Here is a 17,626-nt window from a genome sequence, read left to right as displayed (position 1 = left end):
GTCTTGTCTTCATTTTTTTGGTTTATAATTTGTTTTCCTTCTGAAACTATAAACTGTCTGTATTTATCAAATACTTTGAAATTTTATTAACATGAATAAAATGTTCATTTTTATATTGATTTGAGGCATGTCATAGTTTTCTATTCACATAATTATGCAATTAAAACCTTATTTATTTATTGGGCAATAAATTAGTATTTTCAAATGGCATTTAAAATATTTATTACTGTGCAATCCATAATGGTAGCATTTATTATTAAATGCATTTCTAGGCAGTGTTTAGAAATAATTATAGCTAAATGCATTTTAATTTTTATTTATACACTGTCCATTATTTGTGAAACAATTCTTCAAATTAATTGAGACACATGGCATTTTCTGCGACAGCATTGCTTTCAAATCAATATTTATAGTTATACTTGAAAAACAAATGAATCTCATTAATTAAAATTTTTTTAAAAATGCAGTGGGAAAATGTCCAGAAAAATAGTTTACAAATAAATATATATCCAATTAGCAAAATATTCTAAAACCACTGAGTAATAAGTGAACATTCCAACTAAGATAATTATGAAGGCTTATTTTCTCCTTTTAGTTTTACAAAATAATGCTCCAAATCAGCCATTGTTTGAAAATCACGCACTTTCATACAATCTTTAATGGAAGTGCATAGAATTGAACAAGTATTTGATTTGCAATATGCATGATCTGTGAAAAAAAAGTATATATAATTTAATTTTTGAGTTTAATATAAATATTTTAAAAATACATCGAAATATAAATGTACAAGATGCTTACTGCAGCATTGTTTGTAGAGACCAACATCTGAAAAGTATTCATTGGAAAATAATTAACACATACCTTTTAAATATTATTTTTAGGCTATTTTGCATGGACAATGCAATGCTTAAACAGTGCATAAACAGGTTCTATGCTTATGAAACATTCTTTGAGAGATATATAACAGCCAAAAAAAAAATGAAGTGGAATGAATGCTATAAAAATGTACACGGTACTCTATAGGTTATGGTGTGGACCTAATCTAATCTTGAAGGGTTTCTTGAAGAAGTGATGGTTGATCTGAGGTCTGATGGATGAGTAAGAGTTTATCAAAGAAATGACCCAAGGAAGAAGAACTTCAGAATATACTAAGAGCATAAAGAAGACTATATACAGAATATACTAAATTGTTAAAGAAGGCTAAGCTGAGAAAAAAGTGTCCAGTAACAAGGGGAGAGTAGCTCGTATAAATGTAAAGAAGTACATAGAACAAATAATTAAAATAGGTTTTCTTCAGGATGTAATGATTATGAGGAGTGAAGATACAGCAGAGTAAATTATGGATTTCAGATTTTTAACTTGAAAGGTAGTGGTATTTAAAGTATACGGAACAGAATAAGGTTTTGGATATAATAAAGATTAATTCTGAGCTCACTTTAGTGTTGTGCATTTGATATGGTTAAGAGGCATAAAAGCAAAAAGGTCTTGGAGACATTTGCATTTATCTGAACCATTGGAGAAATGACCATCTATACTAATAAAAGCGTAATATGCTAATTAGACCTGGACAAAGCCATGGTGGCAGGGCTGAGGCAGAGGCAGTTAGGGGTGATCAGGCCAGGAGGGGAGGGCAGTTGGGGGTGAGCAGGCCAGCAAGGGGGGAGGGCAGTTGGAAGCAATCAGGCCAGTGGGGGTGCAGTTGGGAGCAAGCAGGCTGACAGTGGGGGGCAGTTGAGGGTGATCAGGCCAGTGGGAGGGGCAGTTGGGGGCAATCAAGCTGGCAGGGGGGGCAGTTGGGGACGAATAGGCTGGCTGAGAGGCAGTTGGGGGTGAGTAGGCAGAGTAGTTAGGGGCGATCAGGCAAGCAGGCAGGTGAGCAGTTAGGAGCCAGCGGTCCTGGATTGCAAGAGGGATGTCCGAGGGGTCCCAGATTGGAGAGGGTGCAGGCTGGACTGAGGGACACCCCCCCACCCAGTGCATGAATTTTGTGCACCAGGCCACTAGTATATATATATATATATATATATATATATATATATATATATATATATATTTGGGAATCATCAATATAATTAAAAGCATTAGAATGGATGAAATCAAGCAAGGGATCTGGATATAATAGCACCTGAGACTGAGACGCAACCTTGACAGTTTCTCCTACTTACGGATTGGGTAGAAGAGGATGAAACTGAGTGGAGGGTGAAGAGGAGTAGCCACTAAATAAGAAGAAAATCTAAGAGGTGGTGTTTTTTAGGAAGCCAGGGGTAAGATTATTTCAAGGAGGGCAAGTGTGCTCAGCAGTGTCAAAAGAGCCCTCCAAAGCAACCAGGATGAAAAAATAAAACCTAGAATTGAATGACATGGTGAAATATGAGTAAAATAAATAAGAATTTGTTTCAAATATGTGGTATGCGCAGCAACCATTAATAAGTTCAGTGAGGTATGCGTGGAGGATGTAGAAATGGAGATGGCAAGATAATCAGTTTTTTGATATATTATGAAGGGAAGATGAAAAAAAAAACAACTCTATATATATGCTGGGAACTACAGTAGCAGTTGAGGAGGGTTTTTGTTTGTGTGAACATCTAATGAAAAAAAGCTGGATAGGAAAGAACCTGTATAGAGAATGTTGGAAAATACAGATTAAAAAAAAATAAAGTCAATGTAGATTTTGAGTGAATAAGATGCATATAAGAAAGTGGAATACCTCTCCAATACAAAGAAGTAGAAAAAACCCCACACATGATGGACATGGGTGCCAGGCCTTTGGCAGAATAAACTGAATAGTCTGTCAATCTAGCATTTTCTAATTGATTGTGTACTAGAAGGCAACGTTTGCTGTTGTGAATACAGATGAAAATAGTGTTGCCAAGTTTTGCAGAGACTGGAGTTGATGTCAAAAGCTATCTAGAAAGATGAGTGCTATAGGGAAGTGTTGCAGTCATTCAGGACATTTTTCAGTGACCCTTAATGGTCAGTGTCTGTGCATTTATGATGGAACCAATTCATATAGGTAGTGCTCAAAAGCCTGCATGGTTAGAGAAGGGAAATCATTTTATAAAGATTTCTGGCTTGCACAGATATATGTCCTAAATAAAGAAGAATGCAAGTTTTAGGATGCTGTGATGTGATAAAATCACAGATATTTAGAATCTAAGCTTAGAAGAAAGACACAAAAATGCAGGAATAAGGGCGAGGATGTCTAAGAAAATTGGATTTTCTATTATAGTGTAAATGTATCAATCCACAGAAATCTCCAAGTAGATATTTAAAACGTGTATTTCTAATAATTTAGTAGAGACTTGTACGTTATGGGTTAATTTTGACACCTGGCCTATTAAAGTTTTTTTCTTGATATTTATGTGTGGATCTCATTCACTATCCTTTGGCAGCTTCTAATAAACATGAGAAACTTAAAAATTTTGTTGGATAATGCTGGATATCCCATTTGTGGGATAATGCTGGGTTGTATCTTTTTTAGGCAGTCCAAGAATAAAAGTAAAATTGCTTTTTTTAAAAACATATGTATTTGAAGACCAAGAGAAGTGGGAGGTAAGTTAGTAAGTAGGTGTCTAGCTGACTAACAAACACTGGTGGGAAGGCAAATCATGTTTCGACTCCAGTAATCTGCATCAAGACTAAGAATTGTATTGTTTTTCTTGAGGAGGCAGCCTGATATTATTATCTCATGTTTGGGAGAAGCCAACTGAATAAATTATGTGACTTCCACAGGATGGGATTTATGCAGACTTTAAAAAGTACATTGATAAATTTGTACTTACATGGAATAACATGATGCACTGAAATCAAGTTATATTGTTATATTGTTAACTTTAAAAACTAGATGAATAAAAATACACATAATATAATTTTAAGAAAAAAATAATGATTTTTACAATGGCGAAAAACAAGATGTGTTAATGTTGAGATATGTAGGGTTTACCATCCTTCTCCTCATCCGAGTTCAGAATAAGTTGAGAGATGGATATATTATTTAGACATCTGGAAAATCAAAATATCAATGTTGCTACTGATAAAACAAAATGGCAGGCCAACTGTAAGTTTAACAGGAAGATTTGGGAAAACAGATGAAAAGGGATGACATTGTAGCAGGAAAAAGATTGTTAAAGGTCAAAATGTGTACATAAAAAATTATAATTTGCTTATATTAGTAATAACTTTTTTTCATCACAACAAGCTTTTATGGAAGAAAGAAAAACAAGTCTTAAAATGAGAGAACATATTTGCAACATATACACAATAGAGATTTAATAATTTTTGGAATGTAATACAATGGATATGAAAATTAACACACTTCTAGTCATTTTAAGTAGACAATCCCATCTTTTTCATTTGAATTTTAAAATGCCCCTTAATTCAGTTATCAGGCATTTTATTTATGCTTCAATACCTCTCAAATATACAGTTTTATGAGTGGCATTTTTATACAATAAAACTTGTAAAGGCTTTTCACCAACAGGCCTTCCATAAAGCAACTTCTAAAGGATATACTTCCAAAAGAAAGGTGTGAGGTAGAAAAAGCATTATATTTCATGATTTCAAGAAATACAAAAGTATAATTTTAGATGTTTATATTAGATATTTTTCTTTAACTATACTTGACAAAATTATTAATTAATTGCTATAACCAAAGCCAGAAACATTGCTAGAATGAAATGATTTATCAACTAATATACACTGAGTGGCCAGATTATTATGATCTCTGAATGCATAATAATCTGGCCACTCAATGTGTGTGTGTCTGTGTGTGTATATATATATATATATATATATATATATATATATATATATGTGTGTGTATGTGTGTATTATGTATAATATATATATATATATATATATTATATATATATATATAATATATATATATTAGAGGCCTAGTGCATGAAATCATGCATGGGTAGGGTGTGGTCAGGCCAGCCTGGCCAGGGGGAGGGGACATGGGCGGTTGGCCGGCCTGTCTTCTGGTTAAACTCCTGGTTGAGGAGACAATTTGCATAATAGCCTTTTATTATATAGGATATACACTGAGTGGCCAGATTATTATGCATTCAGAGATCATAATAATTTGGCCACTCAGTGTATATTGAATGAAGTTTTTAAGGTATACCATTTCATATAGATAGTAGAGGCCTGGTACATGAAGATTCGTGCAAGAATGGGCCTTCCTTCCCCTGGCTGCCAGCACCGCCTTCACTCTGGCCCAGAGCCACCTTTCTGCCTTCCCATGCTGCCCAGAGGCCCGGAGTGCTGGGGTGGTGTGAAATGCCCCACCCCCAGCCGCTTGGCACCTGTTTATCCACATTAACCCACCATCTTTGTTGGGTTAATTTGCATACTCACTCCTGATTGGCTGGTGGGCGTCATGAAGGTACCGTCTATTTGCATCTTTCTCTTTTATTAGTGTAGATTTTTGTCATGGACTTCATAATATACATCACAGCTATGGGGAATTTTGATGCTGATTATTTAAGGGTAAAAATACTATTGAACTTAAGATAATTAAATTAATCAATCTTCATCCTTTTCTCCCTATTCCTAGCAACTAATATATTAAACTAATCCAAAGCACCCTTTCTTCTTTCAAAGTTGTTTTATATCCTTGCTACATTATTAGATCAAGCTTATATCTATAAATTATTTTACCCCATATGAAATACCGTACAATTTCCACCTAAGATGATTTTTATTTCTTTGTTCTTTTTCTATTTCTCTTTTGGTAAATGCAATCATTGGTCATAAAAATGAAGCACTTAAAGTGTCAGTTTAATCATTTTGGAAAAAATATTTTTGAGGGTTCAATATGTGCCATGAGTACAGTTGAAAAATAAACAGACTAAGATGAAAATACAGTTTTATTCCTATCAATAATAGGCTTAGAGTCCAGCAGAGAAGCAGAATGTTAATTATATAAGTTCAACTTAGTATTTTAGGTATATAGCATGAAAACAATTCCTTAGCGCTCTGAAGGAAGGCATCTACACTAATAAAAGAGAAAGATGCAAATTGACCATACCTTTGTGATGTCCACCAGCTAATCAGGAGTGAGTATGCAAATTAACCCAACAAAGATGGTGGGTTAATTTGCATACTAAGGTGCCAAGTGGCCGGGGGCAGGGCGATGCGCACCGCCCCAGCTGCCCTGGGCCTCTGGGAAGCGTGGGAAGATGGAAAGGCAGCTCCAAGCCGGAGAGAAGGTGGTGCTGGCAGCCAGGGGAAGGAAGGCCCATTCTTGCACGAATCTTCATGCATCAGGCCTCTAGTTTATAAATAAAAACAAAACAAGAACACTTTTTGCTTTATATAGAGTATCCTATATAATAAAGAGCTAATATGCTAATTATACTAGAAGACGAAACGACCTTCCAGAATGACCTTCCGTAATGACCAGTGGGCAGGGCCGTGAGGCCATGAGGCAGCTGGGGCAACAGGGCCATGAGGCAGCTGGGGCCAAGTGGCAGTCGGGGCTGCGAGAGCTGAGCCCCTTGCATGAATTTTGTGCATTGGTCCTCCAGTTTTTTTTATATACAATAAACTTTCTAATTTATTTTAACTTCAGGGAGATAATGCCAGCTCATTATTTCCAGAAAGTCAGTGTCCACTCAAAGGGTTATTTGCTTAAATCTAGAAAAACATATTTTGCTGCCTTATAAATGAAGACAAAATTCCACTTTAATAAAATCCATTGACTACATATCCTCCATATGAAGGAAATGGAGAGAAACCATTAAGTGTTTTCTGGGATAGCCACAATAACTGGACATGGACTGAGAAAAGCTTCATATTTCTTAAGTGTATCAAAAAACGTAAAATAGTGTTTAACTTTGCGTTTCCCTTTGTGTCCCCCGAGGAACGGCAGCCGGCGCTCCTCAGGCTCTCCGGGCCTGGTTCCGCGGGGGGACTGGTGGGGGGACGGGTCCAGACCTGAACTTCTGAGGAGTCCGCGGCCGCCTCTCAGACAGTGCAAAGCGGACGGGTAGGTCCAGGGCGCACACGCACCTTCATTCCCTGGGAGCGGACACGTGGTAACCTAAAATAGTGTTTAATCAAATTCCTCACTGCCATCAAAAATTGAGGTTGCTTTTTTTTTCCCAGATATTTAACTATACCTGCCAAAAAACATTTTGGACATATGTAATAATTTGTTAAAATATCGATTAGGTGAGTAAATTCCAAAATCTAGAATTATTTATGGTAGAATTCCCATGATACAATACATAGAAAATCATTGTTCTAATTTTCTCACTAAAATAGTATTCACATCACCATTGCTTGTCTTAGGACTAGGTATAAACTCATGAGGTGGCCCTTGTAGAAGAATTCTAGGAACTGTTTGTTGTAGTTTTTCTTGGTGGTTGTGGTTGTGATTATTTTTAAAGCAAAAACCACAGAAATAAAATAATCCATCTCCTTAGTTGTCAATTGGTATATTTGTATGTGAAGGCTAACAATGCCACAGCCATCGTGATACCATTCAGAATGTCCAGATGACAGTGGTTAAAATAGGATCCTTGAGAATATCAGTAATGTTCTGCTTGGAAACCTGCCATAATATAGGATTCAATATACTTTAAAAGGATTTAAACCAGTTTAAATAAAAATACATACTCGTGTATTTATGTGTTTTTATATTTTCACTTATTTTCTGTCAAAGCATACTAACTAGAATGCTTATTAGAAAACATTATTAAAGGTGATTCTCAGGAACAGTCTCTGGAGTCAATTCACCTGAGGTCAATCCCTTCCCAATCGTATCAAGCTATGAGATGTTTATCAAATTGTCAATCTCTCTGAACTTAAGATTGGTTACCTGAACAATGAGACTTGTCATGAAAATTAAGACAATTACTATAAGGCACATTAAAGATTGCTCCAAATATTATAGGCAGAAGTTGCATCTTAACTAATGACATCATTGTTGCAAATGGGTATCCTATGACTCAGGCATGTGACAGTATCAAAGCCTATCTACAAGTGTTATCTAAAGGTTTTTCACAATATGAATACTTGTGGGAATTTAAAATTTACCAGATAAAATTTCTAAGAACTTTTTAAAAAATATAATACTAAACTATGTATATTCACTGAATTTTTCAGGTTTATGCGTCTCATCACTTGACTTGGTAGAGTTCTATACAAAAGATTTTTAAAAAAATCCTGGAGAAAATTGTTCTTTAAACACTTAATTTTCCAATAAATAAATAAAAAAGAAATAGTTGATTCTATAACTAAGACAGAGGAAATAGAAGATGAGACAGAAATACCTTCTGGCACTAGGAAATAAAGAAAATATCTAAATAATGATTATGTATTTAAAGAGAGATCATCCAATTGACTGAGTTCTCAATGGTCTCAGATGATTTGAGCATAAAATATGTATAAAGATAATAATACTAGTAGATTATAATATACTAGTGACCTGGGGCACAGATTCTTGCACATTGAAAGGGAATGAATTAGAAGCTGGCTAGCAGGGTGGGACTGGGCAATATGGGCTGGAGAAGCCCTGGAGCCAACCTCCCTTGGTCCCTCCCCCGCAGGCCGCACCTGGGGCGGCGCCGGGGCTCAAAGGGAGTCTGGGAAGTGAGCGGGGTCCCTCTGGCAGGTGGGGTCCCTCAGCCTGGCCTGCGGGGATTGGGCCAAACCTGGCTCTCTGACATCCCCTGGGGGGTCCCAGAGTGCAAGAGGGCACTCTGCAAATTTGGTGTCGTACAGGGTGTGGAACACAAATGCAAGTGTGTATTAAACCAGATTCTGGACTGACAGTGCCCCAGCAACAACATAACCCACGGCTGAAGGTAGAATCATGTGGCCCCACGAGGATTTGGGCTCCCTCCTCTCTGGTCTTGGGGTGCATCACCCGAAAACCTCTGCTGCCATGTCACTGCAGCTCGGCAGCACCTGCATTGGGTGTCTGCCCCCTGGTGGTCAGTGCGCATCATAACGACCAGTCAGATGGTCAGACACTTAGCATGTTAACCTTTTATATAGAGAGAGACTAAAATACCTACTTTGATTCCATACAGAAATAAACAACTGAGTAAACAAATAGGGGAGTTGAAACCGTTCTTCCTTATAGTAGAAATCCAATATACATGTAGAAGAAATAATAGAAATAGAAATCAACATTATCAAACACCACGCTAATAATTGTTGCAGGCAAGGATAATCAAGGTTGGATAGTGCATACTCCTCAGTGTAATATACATAGAAGAGATTATTACTTTGGTCACTGTACAGGTGTCTAGGGCTTCCATACCAAAATACCACAAACCACGTGGATTAAAACTATAAAACTTTATTGTGTCACAGTTGTGGAGGCCAGAAGTCTTAAATGAAGGTGTCAGTAGAGCCATTCTCATCCTGAAACATGTAGAAGAAAATCCTTTCTTCCCTCTTCCTAGCTTCTGGTGGAGGCCATCACTCTTTGGCATTCCTTAGTTTGCAACTGCTTCACTCCAACCTCTGCCTCTGTCATCACGTCTTTCTTCCTGCAAATTTGTACATTCCCACAGCCTTAATTCTCTCTAATAAGGACACCGCCCTTGGATTAAGGGCCTCACCCTAATGACCTCATCTTACTTTGATTATCTATGTGAAGACCCTATTTTCAAATAAGGTTATATTCACAGGAAACAGGAATTAGGACTTCAACATCACATTGGAGAGATTGGAGAGGGGTGACATTTCAATTTATAAAAGTTGTATCCTTGACAAAAAAATAAAAAATAAAAAAAATATGTATATATATATATATATATATATATATATATATATATATATATATATATATTGAATGAAACTAGGGAGCTATGACAAATAAATGCAATGTGGAATATGAACTGGATGTTGAACCAGAGAAGAAGATGTTAGTGGGAAATTAATGATATTTGAATAATATCTGAAGTTTAGTTAATAGTATTATATCTATGTTAATTTCCTCATTTCCATAATTTTTATTAAGTTTATATAAGAGGGTACCATTTCCTAGCCAGCATGTCTCAGTGATTGAGCATCGACCTATGAACCAGAAGGTCACAATTTGATTCCAGGTCAGGGGACATGCCCAGGTTGTGGGCTCAATCCCCAGTGTGGGGCGTGAAGGAGGCACCCAATTGATAATTCTTTCTCATCATTGATCTTCCTCTCTCTCTCTCCCTTTCTGAAATCAATTAAAGAAAAAAAAGGGTACCATTAGAATCTTGGTGAAAACTGTAAGTAAACTCTAAATTTTTCAAGCTTTTATAAATCTTAATTATAAAAAATAAGTATTTTAAAAATATATTTTATTCAGTAACTATTTCCTTAAAACACAAATGATCATCATCTAAACCTGTAAACTGTCTGAAAAGTAGTGGAAAATGGTGTCATACAAAAGGGGAAAATGTGACCACTATAAAAATAATTGTTTTACTTTGAAGTCCCTTGGCAGATAAAGATAAAATAGATTAAAGTCATAATAAAGGAAAATAATGCTTTATGACCACCGTACTATAGAGTTCTATTCCTGTGAAAAGTTATATCTGTTTGTTCAAAGATGTACAAGGGACAAGAAGAAATTGGTAGTGTAGATAAGGGTATGTATAAAGTCCATGCATTGTTCAACTGACATTGAAAATAATTGTGTGCTAAACAATTGACATTACCCAATGTCAGTCAGACCTTTGCCCTTGGCTCCTGGGAGATAATTCCTAAACCGTTGAAATGGAGTTGAAGCTAACAGAAAATTATTGTGAAGGCTTTGTGTACATAGTATCAGCTCAAGCAACAGAGGGCTGTGGGCAGAGCTTGGCCATAGAGGAAAGCAGGGAATGAGATGTCCATAAGGTGCTTTGAAAAAGTCTGACATTTTTCTGAAAATGTAGAAAGCCATGCATATATGTGTAGGGCTTTGTACATGCCCTGTAGGTATCTGAGAAAACCCTTATCTCTCATATCCAGCTGATCATGACACTCTGCACACACAGAAAAGTGAAGACTAAGGCAGAGTTTTAAATTGCCAGGCGTTGCAGCCAGCCCCAAATATGCACATGGAACACCTTTGTCAAAATGGGAGACATCTTTGTTAAATAATAACATCTTTATGTAATCTCTTTCAATATACTAAAAACAACTGAATCATAAACTTTAAAGATTAAATTTTATGGCATGTATGTAAAGTATATCTCAATAAATATATTAAATAATAAGAAAACTTTTAGAAAGCCATATCTTACAAATAGAAATACATAAGAATAGCTTTATATAGAAAACTTATTTAGTTTAACATTTAGTCACTTTCCAGTGCTTAAGTTTGTACATGTTCTTGTCTAACAAGATTTTCATATGTATTTATAATTTTAAAATTTATATTCAATGAATAACTCACTTTATTTTACGTATTTACTTTGAAAAATAGTTTTTCCTCCCAGAAATTGCTGCTTATTGTGAAATTGTATTAATTATAGACACAGCCAGCTTAAAAAAAAAAAAAAAGAAACGTGTCCCTTCATCTTCAAAATTTCTGTTGCATGACTTACCTCATTATCCACTTAAAGCAGGTACAAGAATGTTGAATTAAAACGAATCTCAGTTTTGAGAGCTTTGGAAAATGTCAAGTTGTTTTGAAGTAATATGTTTCTCACTAATGTTCTATTCCCTACACTGCACCAGGACACAGTAAAGTCACTGATGCTCTGCAAATTTAAATAAATAAATAAATAAATAAATAAATAAATAAATAAATAAAATTGACTTCATTTTTTTGTTATGCAGTTTTAAAAAATTCTGTATCTCTATTTCATTGTTCTCTCTACACAAGTATACACACACACACACACACACACACACACACACACACACACACACACACACATTGTTGACCTGTTACTTACAAATACCTGTGTCTTATTAGTTCTACATTCTCTGTAAACTATAAAAGTTTATAGAGGAACAGAATAATGCAAGTAAGAAAGTTTAATATTCATGAAAAATCCAAACACTTGTCAAATAGAACAAAACTAGACCTAAGTAAGCAGAGACTTCATTCAAGATTATAATAGGGAGAGTGTGCAAACCTCAGTTTGCAAGCATCTCTAATCCAACCAGAAAAGGCCTTACTGCAATAAGGATAGGAAAGCAGGACCTGCCAGAACTTGTGGGGAGGAGGCCAAGCAAGTGGGCCAAGCGGGGGGAAAAATAGGACATTTCTACAGGAGATGTTTCTTCCTGAGGTGAGCCAAGTCTCAGATTGAACTGTTAAAATGGGGTATTTTGCACCTCGGTGTTTATTTAAACTTGGGGCAATCCAAACACTAACGTTGGAGCCGGTGAAGCAAAATTAAATTTCATCAAGCCAAATCAGTGGATGAGTGGTGGATGATTGTGATCACTTGTCCACTTTCAGTTATGTTTGAGAGTTAATTGTAAAAGGCAAACATAGAAAAATAACAGCAGATATCAACTATTTCTGTGAGGCAATCTCTACATGCATGTAATTGCACACATACACACACTCCCACACAAAGATCTACATCTCCCTATTAAATTCTGCAGAATATATTAGATTTTCTGTGGTTAATCTCCTAAGGTTAATTTAAAAATTATCAATCTCTGTTTCATCACTGAAGTATACTTCATATTTATCTAGTAGTAACCATCATCATAGTCCTAAGAGTTTGAATTTAGAATTGAAAATTCCATCTCCATTCTATTCAGTACATATAGTGAGAACTTCAGATGAATTCGCTCAGAGTCTCAGACCCTAATTTTATAATTTTAAAATTATTTAAAACATATTTCATATAGCATTAAAAGGCTAATTTCAAAAACAATATAGTGGACATGGGAGAGAGAAAGACAAAGGCCAGACAGAGAGAAAGAAATATACCTTACCCTGCTTTCTTTCAAACTTCATGGGAACATCAGTATTTATTAAAGCAAACATTGCATTTACTTTTAATGTCATAATCAAATAAGGACTTGCCACAGCGTGAAACAAGTACATGTTCAAAGTATTTGTTATTTTTTTCTTTTAAAGATATATTTATAATCTTGAAGGATTTTGAAAAAAGTCCCAATCCTACCTAATAAAAGAGTAATATGCAAATTGACTGCACCTTTGCTACACCCAAGCCAGGCCCGCCAGCCAATCAGGGTGAGTATGCAAATTAACCCAAACAAGATGGTGGTTAATTTGCATACATAGGCACCCTGAGCAGATCCCCTGCGACGGATTGCAGGGAGCTGGGAGTCCATTCTGGCACCAGGCCGAAAGCCTCTGGTGGAGGCTTTCGGCCTGGTACTGGAGCAGACCCCCTGCAATTGATTGCAGGGAGCTGGGGTTGCTTCGGCCTGGTGCAGGAATGGACCCCCTGCAATCGATCACAGGGAGCTGGGTGTCTGCTCCGGCCCCAGGCTGAAAGCCTCCAGTGGAGGCTTTTGGCCTGGTACTGGAGCAGACCCCCTGCAATTGATCGCAGGAAGCTGGGGGTTGCTTTGGCCTGGTGCACCAGTGGACCCCCTGCGATCGATCGCAGGGAGCAGACCCCCTGCAATCGATCACAGAGAGCTGGGGGTTGCTTTGGCCTGATGCAAGAGCGGACCCCTGTGATCGATCGCCTGGGCAGGGAGCTGGGGGTCTGCTTTCGGCCTGGGCAGGAGCGGACCCCCTGCGATTGATCGCAAGGAACTGGGGATCCACTCCTGACCAAGAGTTTTTCGGTCTGGGTAGGCCTGGGCAGGGGCTGAGCCGGTGATCAGAGGGAGCTGGAGGGCCCCTGCCCAGGCCTAAAGCTTCAGCCAGAGGCTTTAGGCCTGGGCAGGGCCCAGCCCTCCATTGGTGTGAACTATAGAGGAAACACCTTTTCTGATTGCACAATGGTTAAGCTTCCTGTATGCCACTGGTAATATTCTTAGTAACTTGGGTAATAAGAATCCAAAAAGGTGATCTAGGGTTTTTCCACCACACTTCAGGAGAAAAAAATTAAGGTCCACTGCTGGAGGGCTAAGAAATGTCATATCCTGCCCTAGCTGGTTTGACTCAATGGATAATGCCTCAGAACCTGGGTTCGATTCTGATCAAGGACATGTACCTAGGTTGCAGGCTCCTCCATGGCCGGGGCCCAGATCAGGGCTCATGCAGGAGGCAACCAATCAAAGTGTTCCTCTCACTTTGATGTTTCTCTCTGTCTTTCCCTTTCTCTTCCACATTCTCTAAAAGTCAATGGAAACATATCCTCAGATGAGGATAAAAAATAAATAAAGAAATGCATATCCTATGAAAGACACATCTTGAAAATGCCTAAAAAAAGTTGTCATTTTTTCTTGGGGAAGGGACTGGAGTCCGTGTTGATGAAAACACCTGGGTGGCTGCGGTGACTGACAGTGGCTGCAGCAGCGGGGTGATGGGGCTGGTGCCTTCCCCTGACCAGCCTGGTTGCCTCCCACAAAGGGAGGCCAGACTGCGACTTAGGTACGCTCCCTGTGGGGCGCGGGCCTAAGCCGTCAGTAGGACATCCCCTGAGGGCTCCAGTATGTGAGAGGGGGCAGGTTGGGCTGAGGGACCCCCGACCCCCAGTGCATGAATTTCGTACACCGGGCCCCTAGTATTTTAATAAAATTTCTGTAAAACATGCGTGAGATTAATATTGCTTCAAAATTTACAACATAAAAACAAAAATTAACAATTAATAGTTTGATTTAAGATGTTTGTATTTATTATGCATAAGATGAACAGCCCTGGAAAATAAGTGTCTTCCTTTAAAACAAAGGGCAGATTTGCTAACTGCCTTGAAAGATTAGAAAGAATTGTCTTTTCCCAGAGCAAAGGACTGACAGGCGCCCTTACTTCCTGTCATATTTGGGTGGCCTAAGCGCAGGCTTCTCCTGTAATACAAACCGTGCATGTGTGAGCATCCGTTTTGGCTCACATTTGTGGCCCTCACTGGGCTTTGGTGTAGGAGGAACTGGAAAAGATATGTTGAATTTTCTATGTTTGTTCTGCCGAAATAATGTCCTTTGTTTCTATCCCTGGAGTTAAATGTCTTCTAGCAGCTTCTATAAAACTGTGTTCGACTAACTCATTGGCTTTTAAGTAAAAGGGTAAAATCTTGGAGCCTTCACAGTTCTTGACATTAATAGCTCCGTGACTTTTGAAAAGTGTACTAACTCCCTAGGGGTGTTGTAGCAAAGTAGCATAAAGTGGGTGACTTAAAACCACAGAAATGAATTCTATCATTGTTCTGGACACTAGAAGTCCAAAATCAACTTGTCAGCAGGCCATGCTCCATGCTCCCCCTTGTGCTGTAGGCAGAATCCTTCCGAGCCTTCTTTGTGTCTCTTGGTGGTAGCTCTCCATCTTTTACGTTCCTTGGCTTTCGGTTTTATCACTTCAGTTTCTGCTTCTACCATCACATGGCATTGTCTGCGTGTGACTCTGTGCCTGTGTCCAAATTTCACCTGAATCTAGTGTGACCTCATTTTAACTGAATGGCATCTAAAATGACCTAACATCCATGTAAATTTACATTCTTAGTTCACATACCTTCTTGCATTTTAGAGATAATTCAACCCATTATAGACATGTTGTAGGACCTCTGAGTACTTCAGCTGTCTCATCTGTAAAGAGGAAATAATTATTATCAACAGAATGGGATTAAATCAGTTATTATAAGTAAAATACTTGGATGGGTACCTTTGTTAGCTGTTATAATTATATTATAACATAATATAATTGTTGTTACTATTATATTATAATCATATATACTAATATATATATATATTTACACACACACACACACATATATATGAAACATTATCATTTCATTTGGGAGGACATAAATAGTGAATTATATAAATAATGAAAATTTGAATAAATATTAATATATATATAAAGGCAATCAACAATATATTATCAATGTCATAACTTTGCATTATGTCAATATTTTCATTTTCACTTAGTTCTGTGAAACTGTGGTATTTAGCAACCTAAAAAGAAAATGGGGTTTTTCAATTTAAGTATATTACTCATATGGATGGGAATTCTGAGAGCTGTAGAAAATGTCAAGTTGTTACACATTGATTAAAAATTATCGATGTAGCTCTTGACAAAACAAGTATAGTAACACTTGTCAAAACTCATAAAATGTGTAATAAAACTAAGTAACAGTTATAGAAATGTCATCTGATGTTAATATTGCCCGAGAACATGGTAAAAACATTACCTAAAAAAAAAGACATTGCCTACTATCTCTCAATTTCATATAATGTATTTTTCTAATAAATCATCATTGTAATCCCTGAATTCCTGAGTCTGTCATCCCAGACCTCACTTTTTTATTTTATTTATTTATTTATTTATTTATTTATTTATTTATTTATTTATTTTACCTATTTTAACAACAAACCTGCCTGCTATTCCATAAGGAAGACCTATTTTCCATAAAGAGAACCCTTCCTAAGGAAATGTATATATTGCCCTAGCATTCAATAAGTATTTACCCTAACTGCTATTATGTCTCAAGATTTCACTTTGGTTTTCAATATCATTATTTAAAGCATTGTCCTCGACATTTAAGATGGTTATGATTTACGTATGACTTAAAATTGAAATATCAAGATATCCAAAAACACAATCATTCCAATCATTCATTCATCCCCAAGAGAAATAATTATGTATGTCAAGATGGCATTTATAACCTTTATATTTTGAAAGGTTGCAATTGAAATTTGAATAAAAATTTTGCATGATTTAAATTAGTTAATGAAACAAATTAAATGATTTATGACTATAATATGATTTTTTTTTTCAGAAGAATTGTGTAGAGAAAATGTTTACCTGAAATACGTAGTATGTTTTACCAGTATTTGGAAAATTACTGACTATCTGGTCCAATGTATTTAGGCGCCTTTCTATAGTAGCACTGGAAAGGATATTTTAACAAATGGATTAGATAATAAGAACCAAGCCTATACCAAGGAATAGATCAATATTCCATTTTTATTCAGCAGTTATTTAAGTACTGATGCATATATCACAATATCTATCTATATAAAACCCTAATATGCAAATCGACCAAATGGCGGAACAACCTGCCGAACGACCGATAGGTGGGGGGCGGGCTGGTGAGCAGGCGGCAGTAGGCCACCAGCCAAGGCGGGTGCCAGTGGGGGCCCCCTGATTGCCCCGCTGGTCACCCCACATATCGGCCCTGGTCACCTACCCTATATGTTGGGAACAGTCTCTTAGATTTAAAAATTAAAACCTGGCAAGGCTACTCTAACGTTGAAAAAACAGGATGATGCAGCAATGACGTGCATGGACTCTGGCTTGCACATTTTGTGGTCAGCCCTGACTCTGAAACTTATAACTGTGTGACAAAGCCAATTACTTAACTTCTCTCTGCTTCAGTTTTTCCACCCATAAGATGGGGAAAATGGTACTACTGCCTCAGAAGGATCATGTTATGTACTACTTTTTTTAATCAAGGCAAAAAAAAATGTAGCTGCCCATGAAAAGCAAGATACCTTTCACCTTTATGAAAAATATGGTCACTGGTGCATGCAGTGTCCCATATTGAAAGAGGCATGTCCGACTGCCGATTTAGGCCAGTAAACCAGCAGTTGGACA

The sequence above is a fragment of the Cnephaeus nilssonii genome (assembly GCF_951640355.1).
Source record: "Cnephaeus nilssonii genome assembly, chromosome: 8".
NCBI classification, from domain to species: domain Eukaryota; kingdom Metazoa; phylum Chordata; class Mammalia; order Chiroptera; family Vespertilionidae; genus Cnephaeus; species Cnephaeus nilssonii.
Note: the sequence above shows the minus strand (reverse complement) of the source record.